Genomic DNA, 18,372 nt, shown 5'->3' with positions numbered 1-18,372 from the left:
TTAAAGAGAAATCCAGACTGACCATAAAAATCAGTGATGGCTCACTTGGCCTGGACCTCACAGTGGTACCTAAATAGGGGAGTGGGCCTAGTCTTGGCCCAGAGAGAGATGGGAGACTTTTTTTGCAGGTCAGAAAAATGTGGAGCACAGTTCCCATTGGTTTAAGTACTGAACACCGTTTACATCACACAGATGTTGAAAGATGCCCTTGCACCTGGACAACACAATGGCTCTATCAGGGAGCCTGCAGTTTTCCCACATTTAAGAGCTCCAAGCCAGGGGACAAAGACGAGCCAACCCTGACTCAGCCAAAGCATTTGGCACTCTGTGTACGATGAGGAAAAGGCACACTTTGATGGCAGCTTTACCGTTCTCTCAGTTGCCCTGGACCTCGCTTTCTCCATCAGTCCAGTGAAGTGGATCGCACAGCTCCAGTAGACGGTTAGAACTGGTGTTATAATACACAGAGAACGCGCAAACAAACTGTCAGGAAATGAGAGCTGTCATGGCCCCTAGGAATCCTAACGGCTTCCTACAGACGGAACAAGGAAGGGAATATGGAAGAGGCATGTGATGCCTCACCTCCAAGCCTTTTCTTTTCTACCCCTCAGCTCACATGGGTCCTGTTAGTGATGTAAGAGAAGATGTGTGTGTGGGGGGGGCGTGGAGAATCAGCTTTGAGATGGAGTTCAGAGCCTCGAGACAAGCTGGTGCACTCAAGCAGAGGGCCGTGCACCAAGGCAGTGGTGCGCGCTCGCCATACCAATGAGGCGCCCAGTCTGCCACTGGAGAGGTAATAGCACACGTTCAGGAATGCTGGATGCCACCTGGCCAAGCGGTGTGGAGAAGAACCAAGTTAGTGGTGGCAATTGTTAATGTGACCTTTTAAAGACCCTCCCTGCTCAGAGCTACTTTCAAAGGACTAACTGAAAAAATCTTTGAAGTAAGGGCTCTGAGAGCTTTGGATGACCTTTTCCTTTTTCTCCCTGTTTTCTCTGACTCTTCAGAGGAGACAGGAAAATAAAGTGTGTTTAAGAGAAAGACATGCTGGAAGACAAAGTTAACCCCTAACTAAAAAAAGAAAAAAGAAAGAAAGCTCTTTATAAGTACCTCGTTGCTTGTTCCCTGCAGCTACACACATGACCACATCACTTCATGGTGCAATTTTGAAGTATTTCTAAGGAAATATTCTTTGTAGAATTTGACTTCATTGCATCTGCTCTATCACCTCTGCAAGCCTCGGGTACTAGCTTGTTTGCAGTCAGGGAGAATGATCCGACTTGGGCAAAAATATGAATTCATCACCATGAAAAATCCCTTCCCTTCCCACTTAGAGCCCTGTACGTTTTATGACATGGGTAGGATATTAATTAGCACAGCGGGTACTGCTGAGAGGAACCTATCACCCAGCTCAAAGCCCCCTTGTTTGTGTTGTGTGGGGCTCTTTCATCCATGGCATGCAGATTGCCACAAGCGGTCTCTGAAGACTAGAACCAAAGCATGGGGAGTCTGTCACACAAAGATACTGAAAGTTGCTTATTAAGATCTCCCTTTAAAGATTTATTTTTACTTTATATGTATAAAGCTAGCACTGTGCCTGCATCTATGTGTGTGCAGCGTGCACATGTAGGGGGCCAGGAGAAAGTGTTGGGTCCTCTGGAATTGGAGTTACAGATGCGTGTGAGCTGCCTAAAGTGGATGCTGGGAACTAAGCAGTGTTCCCCTGGAGGAGCAGCTAGCGCTCTTAGCTAACTTAGACCCTTGCAATAGTTTATAAATCAATTATGTTTCCTAGCTGTTCCTTTTCCAGAAGAAGGGCAGGATATGTGGCCAGCTCTAAGCCAACAGTTTTAGCCAAGTGGATGAGATTCCATGTTTTCGCCCTCAGCGACCCAAACCGGTAACCTAAGAGTTGAATTTGAACTTCTCCTGCAGCCCAGCTGTGGCTCCCAGGGAGGAATTTGAGAAATATCTAGATTAAGAATCAAAGGCATCTTTCATGTTGCTTGAGATGCCATCACTAGTTGACTACTCCCCCTCCCATGTGATCGAAGGCGGGGGTGGGAGGGGGTGTCCCATCACAGAAGGTAAGAGTTTTCAGGTCGTGTAGGAGTAAACCAGTCTTCTTCTGGCTGTGCTAGGCACCATGGGATACGCAGCCTGGCCTCAGTCTGTCATTATCCTCTAGCAGGCCACCGGACAGTCAGTCTTTCTGAACCTTACTGTCTTTCTGTCTTTGTCTGTAAAGCATAGGCTCTGCCCATTCAGACCCCCCTTGAGCAATAAGCTGCAGGAATCCTGTTTGAACTGCCCAACTCCGTTCCAGAGGCTGTTTCCCAGGACCTGTAGCTTTATGCCTCTTGCCCAGCTTTGCCCACTATCCTCTTCTATCCAATAGGCTCTAGCTAAATGCCGTCTTACTCAGAAAGCCTTTCCAAGTCCTCCTCCTGTCCTTAAGAGCTTCTTGTCCCCTCCAGCATGTGTGGAAGCTGGAAGGTGTGGGCCATTTTGTGTTTTCTGTTGGGGGACAGCTTTTTCAGTGTTTGGAGGGTTGAATTCACACCCAACAGAAAGACAGGGAGGCCTCCACACAGGCGTTCACTTCCCCTCACACTAACCGGGGGCCTTCCACTATGTTTTTATTATATATATATATATATATAATTTACAATATTATATAAATATATAATATTTATGTATGTATACATATTGTATGTATGAATGTATACTGTTTTACCTCTATTCTATTTGCACATTACATAAGAAGGCATTTACTCTGTACAGCGACAGGCAAGACAGGTACTGGCAGCCTTACCACTTTGTAGACGTGGAGATGGAGTTACTAAGAAGTCACTTTCTTGGAGTCAACAAAGCCATTACAACTAGAGCTGAGCTGTAATTGTGTGTGTGTGATGGAGGGGGGTGGGTGTATGGGTGGGTGTGATCATATGTGTGCGAAGTCAAGAAGAGGGACATCCTGTTCTATCACTCTCTGTTTTCTTCTTCTTTTCATTTTAATTTTAAAAAATTTATGTATATAGGTGTTTTTTCTGTATGTGTGTGCAGCACATGCCTGATGCCAGAGGAGGCCAAAAGAGGACATCAGATGCCCTGGAGCTAGAGTTACAGACACTTGTGAGCCACCGTGTAGATGCTGGGAATTGAACTCCAGTCCTCTGGAAGAGCAGCCAGTTCTTTTAACCACTGAGCCATCTCCCCAGCCCCTTTGCCTTATTTTCTTTTTATTTAATTAATTTATTTATTCACTTTACATCCCAATCGTAGCCCCCCTCCCTCCTCTCCTCCTGTCCCCATCCTTCCTCCATCTTCCCCCTCTTCCCTCCTAACCTACTCCTTAGGTAAGGGAAGTTCCCTCAACCCGACCAACACATGAAGTTGAATCAGGAATCAGCACTTAGCGCATATTCTTCCTCTGTGGGCCTGAGGAGGCAGCCCCAATGGGGGAAGTGATAGAAAAGCAGGCAGGAGAGTCCATGTCAGAGATCCACATGATGGCCAAACACCCATCGGCTACGTATGAGTAAAATTTTCTTGACCCAAGGTCTGTCACTGAACTTGGAGTTTGACTGGTGGCCAGCGATCTGCAGCTGTCCTTCTGTGTCCACCATTCTGAGAGTTGGAGTTAGAGGCATGCACAACCACCCTGAGCTTTTTCCTTAGGTACCTAAGACTTGAACTCAGCTCTTCATGCTTGCACAGCCAGCACTTTTATTCACTGCATCATTTTCACAGGTCTCTAGGGCTTGAATTTGAGCTTGTGAGGTCTGGTTGAACTCATGACCGTTAGTCAATTCATATATTAGAAGCTCTTTTGGTGGAGTTTGTAGTCTGGTTTGCCTATATGGAGACAAGAAGATAGGTAGATGGCATTTCACAGTTCAGGTGAAAGGCAATGACAAGCAAAGGTAGGGCTGTGACAAGTGTGATGTCATCCGTTGTTCAAAATTCAGAGTGTGTAGGGGACACATTGTGATTTAGAGTCTTTGGGGCATCTTGAATGACACTAATTTTCCTGTTGTTTGGAACCTCTTCGCCAGCTGCGTGCATACACTATGGACCTTATGTACCGCTCTACTGTTGAGTTTTCAATATCATGAGCAAACCTTGGTAGCCTAAACTGAAGAATAGGAACCAATGAAGCCAGCTCTTTAGAACTAAAATGTTATTTGGTCAGGTAATGACTTTTTAACAATTTAATGACTTTTTGGTGTAATCTTGCCTTGCCTCCTGGATCAAAAGAAATGGTCATATGCCCTATTTTAATTTTTTGTCGGTCACTAACAGATATTTTTCTCTCACTGGTTTGATTGGTTTTTGCCTTTCTGAACCCACAGGAGCTTGAGTTTTTGTTTGTTTATTTGTGGGTTTTTTTGTTTGTTTGGTTTTGTTTTTTGTTTTTTGTTTTTTTTCAAGGCAGGCTTTCTCTGTGTAGTTGGCTGTTCTGGACTCATTTTATAAACCAGGCTGGCCTCAAACTCACTACCTGCCTCTACTTCCCTAAGTGCTGGGATTAAAGGCGTGTGTCACCACACCCAACTTCACAGTAACTTCAGTTTTTCTGGCCATTATCTCCTCTGGTCTTGGCTTGTAGAACTTCTTAGTATATACTTATTAAAAACATACTGTTCAGATTATAGACTCAAGCCAAGAATCTGTAATAAACCAGGATTTTCAAAGGGGTGCATCCGGTGACCGGAGAGAAAGCTCAATTGGTAAAGTGCTTGCCACTCAGGCAAAAGGACCTGAGTTGAGGTCATTAGCATCCACATTAAAAGGCTGGGATGGGCTGGAGAGATGGCTCAGTGGTTGAGAGCATGTACTGCTGTTGCAGAGGACCCGAGTTTGATCACTCACAGTAGCCTGTAACTCCAGCTCCAGGGTGATCCAATAACTCCATCTTCCAAGAACCCTTGCACTCACATGCATGATAACCACTGCCAAGAGAGCATGTGCCTGTTGGAAGATAAGGTGGTAAAGCATGCCAAGAGATACCAGAGAAGGAGTTTTTTTGTTTTGTTTCGTTTTGTTTTTTTAAGCTGGGTACCAGTGTGCAGGGAAAATAATGGTACTGAGAATCTTTTCCGTAGCTTTGATGCCGTTAACTGTTAGAAACAGGCATTATTATAGTCAGTATGTCATGTAGCTCAGAATCACTTGTTCCAAGGTCCAAGGCTCACACAGCTGGCACGGGAATTTAAACCTAGGCTTTCTGACTGCAGTTCCAGGCTCTGAAATTCTAGACTGTAACACCCTAACCGTGGCTAAGCAAATAGAAGAAAGCCTGCATCACGTAGAGATAAATCTTAGCATATTAAGCCTCGGTGAACTTTTCATGTTCTACAGAGTCTAGGGAGAGAAGAGAAACACTCGGACTTCTTTCCAGCATCTGATAGTTATGGGCAAAAATAACATTCCAGAATATTGGAATACATGTTTCTGTGAAAATGCATATGACTTTGACCCAAAGCATACTGCATGCACTGTACTTCTCTCTCTTCCAGTTGGACCGATATCCCAATACCCAGAGCTGTGTCACCCCTAGAGGTGGTTGCCTTCACACCTAGCATTGTCTCCTTTACGTCTTCCTTCCATGATCTAAAGCCAGCGAGACCTGGGAGTCCTCCCCCACAGGCTCCCTCCGCAGGAAGCCCACGATGACCCAGCTTGTCTTTACGACTGTTCTCAGATGATGCTTTTCCACCCCCAGACAGCCGCAGTGTCTGGCCCAGGTCCAGACCCAAAACTGAATTAAAACCTCATTAAGTACTTAGCAAGGAAGGCTGTGTAGTGGTTGGCTGGGAAACTGAAAGCCGAGGAAGGCAAGGGGTGGGCATCTCTAGTTGGCAAATGCCAGGCTGTGAGCTGGGAGGGGCAGGCTAGGAAACAAGACAAAACAGGGCCTCTTCTCTGCCATGCAGACGTGTTTGTGAACCTGTCAGATTGGTGCAGCCACATAATGTATGCTAATTACTAGATTTCCTTTTTTTTTTTTTTTGGTTTGTTTCCAGGGGAAATGCTCAGTATAAAAAGCTCCAAAACCAAAGAGGAAAGCAGAAATGCCAAAATGTAGAGTTTAGAGGACAGAGAGGAGGAACAAAGGGAAATAAGGGATCCGGGTTTACAAGATGGCTTCCATTGTTCTGCTCAGTGCCACAGCTTCATGCAAGCCTGGCTGGCTTTCGTCGAGCAGAGGAGGTGCGCCCCCCTGCTCGGTGGACAGTGGGGCCAGTGTTTGAGATTTATGAATTCCATTCTTTTAAAACTAAAAGCAAAAACACAAAAGCCTACAGTGAGCAAAGCTAGGGTGAGAAACTAGAGACATTTGATGTTAAATACTGGTTGGATTTAGTTGAACAAAGAGAGTTGGTGGATTTAGGTGAGGAAGTTGTTCGTTCTATTGGGTGATCTCTGTGTCTATTAACCTGTGAGTTTATTGCTGTGGTCAGTGTTTAGAGGGCTGCCCCAGGCCTTTAGTTCCAGCACTTGGGAGGCAGAGGCAGGCAGATCATAAATAAGAGAGGAATAGTAAGGAGGAAAACATGTGAGCAAGTGTGGGGTTTTCATGTTTATATGTGCGCTCAGCCCAGGACAAGATGGACCCCACAGATGCAGCAGAGACCTTGAATGTCTGTTCATGGGCTTGCATTTAAAGACGACACATTTAAAAATGGAAGAAGCACAGTTGGGATTCTCCCACACCCACCTGAGATAATCCAGGGAGGCAGCATTTTGGTTCCCCAGACAGAAAGTACAACACTGGTGTGTCACTGGTTATGGATGGTAGCACCTAGTACATCACTTCAGTTGGCAAAAGGTCTCCAGTCTTTTGAGTCTCACCTTTTTAAGTCAAGATCTTGAACCTAGAGGTCCCTTTCTGAAGGGCCACTAGGTTGGTTGCTACCACTGCAGGTCATTTTACCCACTTGGCCTTTACTAGCAGAAAAAAAAAAATCTGGCTCATGAGACTGGTGCTAAGGCTCAGGTGGTAGAGTGCTTGCCTGACATGCACAAAGCCCAGGATTCGACCCCTGGCATTGTATAAATCATAGGTGGTGGCATTCTCTAATCCTAGCACTCAGAAGGTAGAGGCAGGAGGATCAAGAGGTCAGGGTCATCCTCAGCTGCATAGTGACTTTGAGCTTAGCCTGACAAACATTAGATCCTGTCTTAAAACAAAACAAAAACAAGCAAGCCAAATCCAGTTCATGTTATTTCTCCATGGTCTAGACCCAAAGACTGGCCTACAATGGATAATTGTTTTAACTAATTCTAGGTTTAATGTGTGTTCTGTCTTCTATCTGTATTTTTCTTTTTCTATTTTCCTCTTCAATAGCCAAATCCTAAAGAGGACTAACACAGCTTTTGGGTTGAAGGTAGGATAGCTTTGAGGATGAGGAACAGCATGTTAGTTTGGTTCTGAAATGAGCAGAAGAGGATTTTAAAAGGTCAGCCTTTCTTTGGATTTAATCAATGGTTGGAGTTTTGGGTGGCAAATTAAATGTCAGATAAACGTGTTAATGGATTCTGAGAATCAATAGGTGGTAGGAAAAATAAGTTGAGCCTTTAGTGATCATATTTTATCCCAAGGGAGATAATTCTAGCATTATGTTCAGACATTCGGAGAGTAACACAGGAAGCCAGTGTAAAGGTGATTTTAATGAGGCTGTTATTGACCATCAGAGAGGCTATTGTCACACTGTCTTGTTTCTCAAAAAAGAAAACACAGAGCCGTCTAAATAACCTGGGAGACTGCAGAAGTACAGAGCCCCAGGCTCTACTGACCTCCCGAGTTGGAATGTCGAAGGGTGTTTCCATATGCAGGAGAATTTTATGAAGCCCGTTGGTGGCTGGCCCATTTTAGCAGGCCTGTAAATTACCATATCCTAGTGTCTATGGAGGTCAAACAAGGGGATCTGAGATTGAATTTGCACACCAGGTATGACTTCTCATTAAGCTATTTGGTACCTGGAGTAATCTGCCTCAGTTCTGTGGTTTGGGTCCAGCATTAGAACAGGCTGCAGTTACAGGCTACCTTGTGTGGGGTGAAAGTAAGTAGGAGAGTTAGGGAGTTCATCTCCCCTTTGTTTTCTCCAGCGCCTCCATCAGCCTTTTCCTGCCTTTGCCTGCCCTCTAATTACGGGCATTTCTCAAGACTATAATCAGAGAGAAGCAAGCAGCACTCTCCAATAGCATCGACTGAAAATACACCCTGATCTCGCTTAATCCATGACCCAAGCTTCAGATCCATGTTTCTGTCTGCTACTGGCCACAGCCACCTGGGCGGCCCACGAGGATGTCAAGTGCAGGACACCCCGTGAGAAACTCACTGGCGTCGGCCTCTCTTTACTATCTGCTCCCACCCCAACTCCGGCTCTCTCCTCATTCCTCCCCAATCTAACACTTCAATGATGCGCCTCACACTTAAACATGGTGGCTCTACCTGTCATCTCAAGCCCACAGGGACTAATAAGGTAGGAAGATTGGGAGTTCAAGGACGAACTGGGTTAAATAACAAGTTTGAGCCTAGCCTGGGCTATGAATAGTGAGAAGCAGTCTTGAAAAAACTTAAATGAAATAATAAAATAAAATGGTGCTCCAGTCACTAGCCTGGCTCCATAGACTAGCCACTGATTCTGGTCCTTATCCCATGGGACAATCACAGCCCTGGGCTTCAAGTTCCTCATTCTTACCTGCAAAATGGAGGCATGTCTTCCCAAGTGCACATTAATAGAAATGGACCTAAAGAATTTAGGTCAGTGTTGACCTAGGGCAGATATTCAAACTATCATAGCTATTATTATTATTTATCCCTTTATGTTGACTGGGCTCCTGCTGTGTATGAGACAGTGTTTCAGGTAGGTTTCCTGAGATGGAAGTGCTGGGAATGCCGAGTCTCCCCATTACACTGTATCCCTTCAGGGCAGAGACAGTGCCCGTTGGTATTTTTACCCAAGAGCTTCTTTTATGAAGATCCTGCTGATCTGTCTGAATTAAATTCCAGAAAAGGCTGTCCTCTTTCAACAATTCACATCGTCTTCACAAAGGCAGTAGGGGCCCTTAAGATTTTTTAAAACTCTGTTTGAAACTTTATTATCAAGAAAGTCCAGCTGGGTTTAGTGGCCCAGGCCTCAAATCCCAGCTGCTCAGGAGGTTGAGACAGGAGAGGATCACAAACTCAAGGTTCACCTGGTCAACTTAGGAAAACCTTTTCTCAAAATAAAAAATTTAACAAGAGCAGGGGTGTGGCTCAGTGGTAGAGCTCTTGCTTAGCATTGCTTGCTTAGCCCTAGTTCATTCAATACCCAGTACCACAAAACAAACAAACAATGCCCCCAAAGTCAGCAACCACCAAACCAAGGAGAGTTACATCTAATGGTGAAAGCCTAGGAAAATGTTGTTTTAACGTGATGAAAGTGCTGTTATTGTAAATCTTCTGGTTCTACCAAACTCTTGACAAAGACACATACCCAGTAGTTTTCAAAATAAAAATACCCCCCAGCATTATTTATTAAAAAATCAACATTATTTATCAACATTCTCCAATCTAAGAAAATATACCCCACATGAATCTGTCTTTAAATATACATAATATATGTTATATATGTGATTGATTGACTGATTTGTTTATCTATCTATCTATCTATCTATCTTTCTATCTTTTTTTTTTTGTTTGTTTTTTTGAGGCAGAGTTTCTCTGTGTAGCCCTGGCTGTCTTGGACCTCACTCTGTAGACCAGGCTGGCCTCAAACTGAGAGATCTGCCTGCCTCTACCTCCCCAGTGCTCAGATTAAAGGCATGCACCACATCCAGCTATAAATCTAAACTTTTTTAAAAATAAAGACTTGTATGTGTGCGTGGAGGGGTGTGGCTTAGTAGTAGAGCCGTGGGTTCACTCCTCAGCACCACCAGAAAAACATTAATTTTAAAATATTAAGACATTTTGCGGAACATGGGGTGGTGAAAGAAATGGGGATCAGGAACCAGATGGGCTGTATTGACACTTGGTTGAACAGCTCACCTACGTCAATTTTAATTTCTCTACCTGTAAAACAGGAGGGATTAAAATGATGCATTTTTTTTTTTTTTTGTGATATGTATGTAGAAAAGGCAACAGGGAATAAACATCAGAATGACCATCTTGTGGATCACAGATAAAAAGCAGTGCTGGTGTTTGGTACCCACACCCAGCATCCACAGGAAATCCTTTGGCAGCTACAAGCCAGGCTCTGTAGACCATGCAGGCCTAACCTGTCTCTGAAGCTTCCTCCTCTGTTAAATGAGGAGAGACAGGAAGACATTGTCACTGGGGCTCCTTCAGGTGTCCCATGTGAGAGGAACAAATTGAGATTCCTTCCAGAAGGAGAGTGACCAGCCCTCAGTAACCTCATGGGGAGGGCACCTTACGTCTTCAAGGCAGAGGAAAGGACTCCGTGCTGGTGCACAAGGAGACAGACGAGTTTCCTTAGTGTTAAGAGCTTTTTGTTTGCTCGTTTGTTTTTGGTTTTGCTTGCTCTGTTTTGTTTTAGTGAGTTCACAGACCCGACCTAATCTCAGCCCAGGGCAGGTGGTTCAGAGCCTTGGAACAGGGTATATGGTGAACACAGAGGAGAATACACTGCGGGGGCTGCAGTGCGATCTGTTTGAATAGCCTGGTGTGGTTCTCATGGACCAAACAGGGTAGATTTACATGTTCTAGATGTGCCTTAGATGTCTGTGGTATCCAGGCGATGTTGGTAACAGGGCCTCAGGCTGTCCAGCCACTCTCAACTAGTGCCCATAGTGACTGTTGCTTCCTGTAGATGACCTCCAGGGAGGCTGATTTTTTTTTTTTAAATCTACTTTGTTGATTTTTCTTTCTTTCTTCTGCCATTGTTCACTTCTAACACTTGATAGTTTGTGTTGAGGCTTTGAAAACCCAGTGAAGATGATCTGGGTGTGGTGGCAAACACCTTCAATCTTAAACTTTCAGGAGGCTGAGACAGGAGGATCATGAGGTGGAGACTAGCTTGAGCTACATAATGAAAGTCTGGCCCCCAAACCAGAGGTCTAGAGAGATGGCTCAGTGGGGAAGAGTGCTTGCTTTTTTTGCAGAAGACTAGAGTTTGGTTCCTAGCATTCAAGTCAGGCAGCTCACAACCACCTACGACTCTAGCTCCAGGAAAGCCAATGCCCTCTTCCAGCCTTCAAGGGCATGAACATGTGCAGACATGTGCATACACATAAACAAAAGAAAGAAAGAAAGAAAGAAAGAAAGAAAGAAAGAAAGAAAGAAAGAAAGAAAGAAAGAAAGAAAGAAAGAGAGAAAGAAAAAGGGATGGTGGGAGTAATCAATGACAAAGCAGAACAACAGCCTAAGGGAGAGGGCTGAGGTGGGAGAAAAACATGACAGAGGATTTAGGAAGCAAATGGGAACTCTGCAAGAAGAATGGAAGCCATGGCCTTGCATCCTCCCCCTGCATGTTCTGCCCCTGGTGCTCAGCTGAGGCACAAGGGAAGGTGGAATGTAAAACCAGGGTTCCCCTGCCAGCAAGGGCAAAGCCAGCCTGTTGTAGCCAGAAGGCTGGGTGGTTTCTACGTTCTTGGACCAGCTTGGGACAGAGAGAACCGTGGGAGTCTAGGGCTTCAGTTACTTGTTTCCAGGTTGGGAAAACATAAAGCCTAGAGGGCAGAGCACCCAAGGGAAGGATGGATTGAAGGCCCAGCAGCCATGGAAAACCAGAGCAAAGCCAAAGACAGTGAAAAACAACAACAACAAAACAAACAAACAAAAACAGTTAACAATAGGGAAAATGAGATGTAAACTCAAACCACTGAGCTTTTCTGCAACTCCAAACCAAGGTGATGGAAACAAGTTACGTCACTCACACTCATCTGCTTGCTGATGTTGAGCAGGGTTATTTAAAATGTGGCCCGAATTTGTGTATAATGGGATTCGATTTTTTTATTCTCCTGAAAAGCAAATGGCCAGAACTTGAAGAGCAATGTGGCTTTCAAGTCTATGCCTCATAGTGAAACATTAGAAAAACAAAAACTTATTTTCAACAGAAAAGAAATGTTATTTCTGGGAATATCAGGGGGACGGTGGGGGAGTACTGAGGAGGGTTGATTGTGGCATCCAGATGGCTGTCAGCTGGCCCATGCTGTATGTTAACCTCTTACAGAGGGAAGTCTTGGAGTTACAATCGGGCAAACTTTATTTTGGTAGAGTGGCTCAGGAGAATGAGCAAAAGGGATATTGTCACATCCTTGACCTTGGCCATGAGATGCTGGGCAAGTCATTAGACTCCAGGTTTGTGGTCCATGAAGAGGAGAGAATATTTGCACTCAGGATGTCTTAGGAGTGTCAAGAGACTTAAACAAACACCTGCAAGACCAAATGCTTAGCTGTCCTGAATCACTCTCCATGTTTAAGGTTCGATTGCTGTGTTCCTGGGATGGGCTTTCAGCCTCACAGTTAGTTTGTGATCACATGGAAGGTGCTCCTAGTCAACCATGCCTATAAAGTCAGCCGACCCACTGGATCAGTCTTGGGTAGCCGTTTACCTGTGACCCCATTGCCTCAGAAGCCAGGCTAGAAGAAGTTCCTTTCCCAAGCCTAAGGTTAAACAGGTAAGTCAGAACTGATGAACAAGCTGACTAGATGTGAGAGGGCCTCAGAGAAATGGAACTCCCTGGAGGGTGAGAGGCTTTGTCTCCCTGGAGGGAAGTGGTATCATTTCCCGGTAAACAGCTGGCTTTCTGTTTTCTGTGTTGATGCCGCCATTGGTCTTTGGGGATGCTGGCAATCAGGAGATACCAAGTCCCCCAGTACCTTTGTTTTCTCAAGTTTCTCAGAAGCAGTCATAAAGGCTTTAGCTTCTGCCCTGCCTTGTGGTCATGTCTCTCTAGGCTGAAGTGACTTCTTGCTCTCGGAACAAAACATGACGGAACAAAACATGATGGTGGCTTTGTTTGTTCTCAGGTTGCCTCAGCCTCTCTTCTAGATGCTTCTTCCCACCTCTGTCCCTGAGTGCAGGGGGGAAGGGATCTGCTAATTGTGGCCTCTTAGAAGCTGTTACCTGGTAACCTATGCTCACCCACTCTGGGTTTCCTGTTCGGAAATACAGGCAGGGTAGAGGGACTCAGGGGAGAGAGACCACCTAGGGGCCTTCACAGCTTCCTGTGCAGCTTCCCCGCGTGCTGGCATCACCTCTTCCCTGTGAGGGAAGTTCAGTGGCAGTTCCTGCTGAGCCAGGGCTTGCTCTCCACCCAGAGGTAATTCCTTCCATGCCAGCTCTGTTTCTCTTCCAATTGACCACACATTTGCCCTGAATATGATGTGGGTTCCTAGAGTTAGGAAGCCTGGTTATGGTTTTAAAGAAAAACCTGTCATTAAAAGCTGCCTGGAGACCTGTAGGTAATTACCGACCACAGGGCTATGATCTCCATGCCTGTGAAGCACATCTTTTGCTTATTGCTTTTATCCATTTAGCTCAACTTTACCAGCAAAGTGTTTTGAGTGCAAAAGTTTGAGGTGAGAGGTTTGCCCACCACAGCCCTACTGTGAGGAAGAGGTTGGGTTGAAGGTCTGTCAGCACTTTCTCCCTGCTTCCCTTCCTGCTTTAATATCCAGGGGTGTTCATAGCCATTGACTGACCAAACCTTATGTTTAACTAAACAGCCCCAGGCCATCTTTAGCCCAGGCATTTCTCAACCTAACCCTAGGATGCTCTTTAATCTTTACAATGGGGGTCTATCTAGTGTTGCTTCACAAGACCAGGTGCCTTTTTCAAAATGAGTCAGTCTAGTTTTTCAGCTGGCAGAGGCCTAGAGAGGTGATGACGAAGGCATGACAGTGGTGGGAACTGGCAGAAAAAGGGGTAGGGATGGGGCAGCAGGGCTTTTCTCCTTGCAGGAGCTCCTGGCCACCATCTTGGCTGTAGGTGATTCAGGTCCTTCTTCATCTTCTCCATGTCATGCAGTTTAATAAATTGAAGTTGTTCAAATAAAGCTCTGGCTTGTAGTCATTAAAAGGGAGTTCGAGACAGATCTTGCACTCATAAGAACTACTTAGAAGCTTTTATCAGTTCTGTGTTCATCAGAAGGTTTCTTGCTACTTTGATGTTTTGGTATGGACTGAGGAAGTTTCAGGGTTGCTTTGGCCCCAGCAAAGATGCTACAATCACCCAGTTACTCATTTTGGGCTCTGTGTGTAGTAGAGAAGATCTACCCATGTGTACAAGGAGAGTCCAGATTTCCTTCCTTCCTTCCTTCCTTCCTTCCTTCCTTCCTTCCTTCCTTCCTTCCTTCCTTCCTTCCCTCCCTCCCCCCTCCCTCCCCCTCCCTTCCTCCCTCCCCCTCCCTTCCTCCCTCCTTCCCTCCCTCCCTCCCTCCTTCCCTCCTTCCCTCCTTCCCTCCCTCCCCCCTCCCTCCCTCCCCTCCCCTCCCCTCCCCTCCCCTCCCTCCCTCCCTCCCTCCCTCCCTCCCTCCCTCCCTCCCTCCTTCCTTCCTTCCTTCCTTCCTTCCTTCCTTTCTGTTGAGACAGGGTCTTGTGTAGTCCAGACTGGCTTTGACTTTGACATGTGGTCAAGGATGATCTTGAGCTTCTCATCCTTAGCCTCCACCTCGGAAGTGGTAAGATTACAGGCATGCACACCATGACCAGTTTATGCAGTGCTTGAGGTCAAACCTAGGCCTTAAGTGTATGCCAGAGAAGTGTTCTACAAGCTGAGCCACATCCCACCCGAGGTTCTGTGTGGCTGACTTCCATAATGAGTGTGCCTGAATTTAGCCACAGTCAAGCACTGAAGCCCAGGAGAGGGACTATGTTTTGTGTCTTACACTCATACTGAGAGGAAAACCTTAAACTCCCCCAAAAGATCCATTAACTATCCTAAAAGCACGGAAATGTCTATTTTTACCTTAAAAGATTTCAAAAATCGCCTGGATGTAGTTAAACATAAACCAATAAAACAACCCAACTTCAAAAGACACATAGATCCAATTAAATCAGATTTTCAAAACGGAAAAAAAAAAATCCTAGCAATAACTGCAAAGTAAGGACTGTTTGAATTTCAAATACGGCTCTAGGAGACCACAGACAAAAGCCCATTGTCTGAAGGGTCCCGCTGCTTCAGGGGTCCTCATCATCTTTTGATTCTGAAGTGGAGCAGACCCTTTGTCACACAGGAGCCTTCTCTGTTGCCCCCACCTCACCAGGTCAAGCCCCACAGCCATGTGGAATTTTTTAAGGAAGACTTCAAAGACATTTTTTTCATATGGAAACTGAGTGACACAACTCCATCACTCCATGTCCAGCCTCCACAAAGCTGAGGAGGGTTAACTATTCGGAGTGCCCCTTGATTTCTTTATGAGGTATCTATGGGGACAGCAGACTACAGGGTGAGGGAGAAAGGCTGGGAACTTCTTTTCTGAAGCGACTGAATGGGACCTTTACAGGCAAGGGTGGTGGCTTCTCCCTCAGAATGCCTGGCCCTCTTCCCAGGGTGAAACATTCCCCAAATATGCAGCTTTGTGAGCGTCCCAGCTGCCTGAGCAGACAGCCGCCTACTGCCAGAGAGCAGGCACCCACGGGTGCTGGGTGTGGGGAACTGACAGGTCTCTCAGCCAGGTCCCTGGCCTTGCCAGATGCTGGGGAGGTTTAGCCTTTGGTTCTGAATCTTGCGGTTGAATGGGGATGACATTCCAGCAGAGACAGGAGCTCAAGTGCTCTGGCTGTCTTTAGATCCCTTTCTTTATTCAAATCACCTCTATGGAAAGCCATCTTGGTGCACACGCATTGTCAGTGTCTTCCCTCTGAGTCCTTACAAAGATGGACAAGACCTCATTAGCTGAATTCCTGGGCAGACTGTTTTGAAAAGCGACTTAGGAAGAGTGGAGGTGACCAGCAGCTGTTACTTGGCATTTGTTTTGTTTGCAACTGAGGAAGCCAAGGAGGAAGAGAATGTCTGGTGGACGGTAAGAAGCCCTCACAGGGAACAGCTGGAGACCTCTCTGGGGAGGGCTGAACTGTGTGGGCAGAGTGTGACCATGTTGACTGTTTTCGCTTTTGATGAATGCAGTCAACAGCATTGTGGGCAGTAGAAAAAGGGCTCAATTGGGTTGGGGACTCTTAGGGAGGGGGGGTGCTTCTACAAATCTTGCTTAAATTTGCTGCTGTGACTCCTACAGAGTACAGTTAATGACAACAATCATACCCAATCTCATGCTGTCTGGTGCTCTGGGTGCTCACATCAAAGATAAGAGGAAGAAATAGCCACACATTTCTTGGTTTTAAGCTTCTTGGTTCAAGTTCATTCCTTCAAAGATACTGAAGTCTTTGTTCCAAGGAAGCCACAGATGGAAGGACTTAGAGACCACTCCGTCGTGGATGGATTTGCGTGATTTTTCACTTTATCATCTACTTATTTGAATTTGTGTTTGCTTTAGCTTTAATTGTGCATGGTTGTCAAATGGGAAAACAACCAAAAAACCAAAAGGCAGTTTTTAAATTAATTACAAAATAAAGCATTCACGAGAAATGAACTGTTTTCCATGGTTTAGCATTTTTTTTGCTAAGCCTCGGGTCTTTGTCTGCTCAGGCAGTTAACACTGTTCTTATTTCGAGTTTCTTCTTCACTGGTTGTTTAGAGCAGGACAAAGCAAGCTTCCATTTAATTTTACTTCGCTCTGTGTAAGTTCTCTGCTCCACCTGACCACCCGGTATTCTCTGCTGACATCTTGCTCTTTAAGCACATCTTTGGTTTTGGTCTGTCGGTCTTTCTCCTGGCTCTTCTGCAATATCTGATGTCTGTTTTACCCAATCCAAGTCTTGGTAACCAGTGTCATAGAAGTGAAAAATTTGAGGGGTCCAGAGCTAGGCAACCTGGGCCAGATCCTGACTTGATCACCTACTTGTTATGGGGTCCTGAGCTACTCATTGTCTTCTGTCAACTCTTTGTCTTCCGTGGGAGTGGGTGATGGTCATGGGACCACGTATGAGAGTTCTTAAGGGGGACTGAATGAAACTGTATATGTCTCAGAACAGGGCTTGGCACCACTATCGTTTAGTTTAGGCTGCTTCTATGCCTCACTGGGGTTTACTGGTAAATACTACTGTTAGGGAGAGCAAGAATGATCGATAATGGTGACATGGTAAAAACGTTGCTATGGGGCTGTTTCTGTTTTGTTTGATCCTTGATAATACAAAGGGGAAAACTCTGGCCAAGGAACTGCCATATCATGTATATCCATAGCATTGTCACTCACATACATGAAGTGTTCTCTTCAGGGATTATTTGGCTGTCACATCAATTCTTTATTTTGTGATAAAATAAGTATAATAAAAATGTTGCCATTTTTAACTATTTTTTAAATGCACAACTCAGTCAGGAGTGATCATTACAAATCCATGAGGATGTAGCCCATGGCAGCTCAGTCTCCAAGTGGATTCTCTAGTAAGGGGAACAGGAACTGTTTCTGACATGAACTCAGTGGCTGGCTCTTTGATCATCTCCTCCTGATGGGGGAACAGTCTTACCAGGCCACAGAGGAAGACAATGCAGCCAGTCCTGATGAGACCTGAGAGGCTAGGGTCAGATGGAGGGGGAGGAGGACCTCCCCTATCAATGGACTTGGAGAGGGGCATGGGAGGAAATGAGGAAGGAAGGGGCTACAGTTGGGATACAAAGTAAATAAACTGTAAGTAATATAAAAAAATTTTAAAAACAAAACCAAAAATCTATGAGGTTGTATAAACCATCATTTTCTTTTTTAAAATGTTTTCATTACCTCTGGTAATTACTATTTTGAATTTACGTATCTGGGCATATCATAGACATGAAATCTTATTTTTCCATTTGTGTCCAGCTCTTTTCATTTAGTGTAGTGTGTTCTAGGTTCATCCTTGTAACATTAGCAGAGCTTCATTTTTTTCTGTGCCTGACTAGTATTCCATTGTGAGAGGACCACATCTTATCCAATGACCTATAGACATACCCTTGAGTTGTTTTACCTTTTGGCTACTAAAATAATACTGTGATTAACACTGGCATAAAAATATTAGTTCAAATTTCTGCTTTCACTTTGCACCCATAAATGGAATGGCAGGGTCATACGTGATTCTTTTTTAGCTTTTTGAAGATCTCTAATCTATTTTCCTTCTGTGTTTTTTCTCTGTTGATATTTCCCTCAGATTCTCTTCTGTTTTTCTGTCTTCCAAGCTTCATTGTACTTCCAAACAGAAGGCATGTCCTCCCTCCCGACCACGTGGCCTCCTACACATTTCCAACGGGACACCCCTCTCTGTCCCTTGTTTGCTGGTAGAGCATACATCAGTGACTCTGGCCACATTCATGGGAAGGCTTTCATCTC

The 18,372-nt window shown here is 45.1% G+C and overlaps 1 protein-coding gene across 1 annotated transcript in view; it reads left to right on the top strand.

Moving 5' to 3' along the window:
* Map1b (microtubule associated protein 1B) overlaps window positions 1-18,372 on the top strand; it is a 96,375-nt gene that overhangs the window by 52,595 nt on the left and 25,408 nt on the right. The gene's annotated exons all lie outside the window — the stretch shown is intronic.

The sequence above is a fragment of the Meriones unguiculatus genome, chromosome 6 (assembly GCF_030254825.1).
Source record: "Meriones unguiculatus strain TT.TT164.6M chromosome 6, Bangor_MerUng_6.1, whole genome shotgun sequence".
Classification (NCBI taxonomy): Eukaryota; Metazoa; Chordata; class Mammalia; order Rodentia; family Muridae; genus Meriones; species Meriones unguiculatus.
The sequence above is the reverse complement of the archived record's forward strand: the minus strand, read 5'-3'. Positions and strand labels throughout refer to the sequence as shown.